A 3764-nucleotide genomic window follows, 5' to 3' on the forward strand; every position below is an offset into this window, starting at 1 on the left:
AGCCTGCAAAAGCCGCTGGCGCGGGGCTCGGCGCAGCATTCCCAGCTCTCCCAGCTTTCCCAGCCCCCTGGCTTCCCTGTGTCCCGGGATCCGTTGTGCAGGGCTGTGCCCACCAACAGTTGGCACCAGCCCAGGGCATCCAGCCCCCAAACACACTGAGTGTATCCCTCGGGCTCAGGGATCTGGAAGGAAAAGCCGTGCCCGTGCTGCAGCGGGTGGCTCCAGCCTGGAGAAGGGCTTTTGGGAGCTGCCAAGAGCATCCCGTGAGCTCCGAGGAGGCTGCGACCGCAGCCCGACACAATGGGCTGTCCCAGCTCCAGCGCTGCCGTGGCCTCCATTGTGTCCGGTCTCTGCAGGGATGGAGCCACAAGAGGGGACCAGTTGGGGATGAGATGGGGTCCTGCTCCCCTCTGGGTGCCCTGGTTTTCCATCCTGAGGGATGGCAGGGTGAGGAGAAAAGAGTCCCAGGAAAGGTCTCTTGCCTTGTGTGGCAGTGGGGACAGTGGCACCGTGGTGGTCACTGCCTGCTGTCCTGGTGGCTTTGCCTGGCCAGGGTCTGGCATCTTCCCTGCACAGATCCAGGGGGTTGCCTCCTACCTAGGGTCCCCCTTTTCCCACATGGATCTGGGGCCACTGCACTGAGCCTCCAAAGAGCTGATATTTTCCTGCCTGGGATGTCCTCTGGAAATGCCAAAGAGGGGGAGACAGGATAGACACAGGGATGTGACACGTATTGTGCTGTGGCTCCTGGCTTTGCCCAGGGATGATCCAAGAGGCTGGATCAGACCAAAGGGCTCCTCAGGTGGATGCCCATGGCCACAGGGCTGGAGGTGGCAGGAGCTGCACGGCCAGGCGAGCCCAAGAACTCAAGGCACAGCCAAGAGCCCCAGGAAAAGGCACCGTGGTGGGTTTGAAGTGCTGAGCCAGGGCCAAGCAGACAACATGGGCCGACGGGGGAGCAGGAATTTTAATTTTGTTCTCCTATGAATCTGCCAGCCCCTGCAGTGGGGGCCCCGGGACCAACAAAAGGCACTGGCTCTCCCCCAGCTGCTGGGAGAGGAGACATTCACTGGGGGGTTTGCTTTAATCTCCTGTCCAGGGGATCTTCTCATGGTGCAACTCAACCAGCACTGGGGCTGTCCTGATCTAACACCCTAGGATGCCCCTGGAGATGCAGCCCCTGGGCACTGCAGCCCCCCCAGTTCTGCCAGTGCCCTTCATGCCTTGTGTTAAATAGCTGAGCACTGAGCAGGGCTGGGGAGCAGATGTGAGAACCAGCTCCTGCAGCAGGGGGACACGACCAGCTCAGCCCTGCTGCTGAAACACTGGGCTTTGGGTCAGTCCTGGGTGAGGAGGGGTGGGCAGAGGGGGGACAGCCACAGCAGCTGCCCTCAGTGGGATGCTGGGATGGACAATGCCAGGATGGATGATGCCTGGACAGACAGACAGACCTCACAGATGCTGCTTCTCTCCAGGCACCATTTGGTGCATCCACAATGCAGCCACAGAGGTGCCAACATCTCTCATAAGCAGCCGCCTGACTCTACAGGTTACATGGTTTCCCAGCAGGGTACGAGGCATGTGTAATTAATTAATGCTAATGAGGCTTGTGCAAGCGCCGGCCCTGAGAGCAGCACCCGCCTGCACTTCCAAAGCTCCACAGACAACTCAGCTTTAACTGCAAAGTGGTTTTCCCTGGAGGGGTTGGGAAGGGGATGGGACAGCAGATGCCTCAGAGCATCCTGGTGTCGGGAGCTCACTGGGACCTTTGAAAACCAAAACTCATCAGCTGGTGCTGAGTGGCAGGAACACTGTGTGGAAGGCTGGCCCAGGGACCCCTGGCACAGCAATTCCAGCCTTCCTTGTCCAACCTTGCTTCCAAAAATAGTGATTTTTTGAAATTTAAGAAGCAAAAGCCCCTGGCAGGGCAGTTGCCATGGCAGCCAGCACTGAAACCCCAACCCAGCTCACCAAGGAAAGCAGATCCCACTGGGATTTGCCAAGAGGAGGGAAGAGGACAAGCAGGGACTGGGAGGGAAGCTGGGAACACCCCTGATGTCCCCTCCTGCTGCCTCCCCTCACCAGCCCAACTCCCCTTTCTTTTTTGAGGCCAATTGGGTGTTTTTCACACCCAGGCCAACCTGCCACCGAGAGCCTGTTTTACCAGTGAGCTCCAGCACCTGCTGAGATCCTGTCCTGTCACCTGGTGCCCCTGCCCGGGGGACACTGGCACGAGCCCTGGGGTGGGATGGCCAGGACCCCATCCCACCACCACTCCCAGGAGGACCCCGGGGGTGCAGGCACACACAGGCGTCCCGGAAGCCCTCGCCAGCATCTCTGTCCTCCAGTCTGGTTTGCATTTGAGGTCGGTGGCCTCTCGCCAAATTTATTGTAAAACATTCATTTTAATAAGTGGCTCATATCTTTTTCTTTCTTTTTTTTTTTTTTTTTTTAAACCCAGCCTGGTTAACTGTTTCCAGGTTAAAGCAGAGCTGTGCACAGGGATGGTGGGACAGTGGGAATGGCAGGGATGGCAGGGGCAGGAGGGACAGTGGGAATGGCAGTGATGGCAGAGATGGTGGGAATGGCAGAGATGGCAGGGATAGCAGGGACAGCAGGGACAGTGGGAATGGCAGGGATGGCAGGGAATGCAGGCAGGTGCTGGCCACAAGGACACCAGGGGACACCTCCGAGATGCCAGGGTGAGGACAGCTGCATCGGGGTCCCACTTCTGCAAAGCTCAGTGGTACTGAGACCTTCACCTTGTCACCCCAAGACTTCATTCCCTCCCGGGTCCATGGGGAGCCCCAAAACCCAGCCAGGAGCAAACTGGAGGACATGATGGCACCAGAGTTTGAGGTCCTAAGGTGCAGGTCAGGGACCTCTGGACACTGTCATACAAATCCCATGAAAACTTAACCCCCGATGGGTACCAGGACACACTGAACACACGAAGGCTTCGTGAAGAGGACGGGGCCTGGTAGTTCAGTTTTGACATTTGTTTTAAGTTTCATAAACCTCTAATACTAATAGAAACGCTTCAGTGTCTTTTAATTTAAATGAAAACAGTGGGGTTTGGGGTGTTTTTTTTTTAATTTAAAAATTCCCCGGGGGTATTTACAACCCTCAAATTGCAGCCATGTGGCCGGCCCAGCCAAGAAAGTGAAACGGGTGAGGAAGAAGCGTGGCCAGCAGGGCCCTGAGCAGCGCCTCCCCGTGTCACCAGTGTCCCCTCCACAGCGCCCCATGGAGGGGCTCTGCTTCACACCTTTGCTGGGGATGTGGGATCCCGGTTCATGGGGCAACCAGCCCCCCCAAGCTGCCGGCCACAGCTGTCCCTGGTGGGATGCCATCCTTCTGCCCTTCCCACATCCCTTCTGCCCTTCTTTTTTTCAGCCTTCCCTCTCCTTTCCTTCTCTCATCCCCTGTCCCGGACTCACAGCAGCCTGCCAGAGGCAGAGGCAGCCCCACAGCACCAGGGGGGTTGGGAAATGCCCCATCCCCTGCCCCCTCAGCCCTTCTGCTGCCCAGCCCCATGTGCTGCCCTGCATCCTCCTACCCCAGCACCTCCCCAGCAAGGCAGCCCCTCCAGACACACTGCAACGCCCTGCACAGCTCAGGCTGCAATGCAATCCCCTGTCACCCTTCCCAGTGCCTTGCACGACTTGGGGTGCAGCCCCCAGCCTGGGGCAGCACAACACACTCCTCAATCTCTCTCCCCAGCTCTGCCCGGGCTGCCCCTCACACCCCCAGCTCTTCCCCCC

The sequence above is a fragment of the Chaetura pelagica genome, unplaced genomic scaffold (assembly GCF_000747805.2).
Source record: "Chaetura pelagica isolate M959 unplaced genomic scaffold, ChaPel_1.0 scaffold405, whole genome shotgun sequence".
Classification (NCBI taxonomy): Eukaryota; Metazoa; Chordata; class Aves; order Apodiformes; family Apodidae; genus Chaetura; species Chaetura pelagica.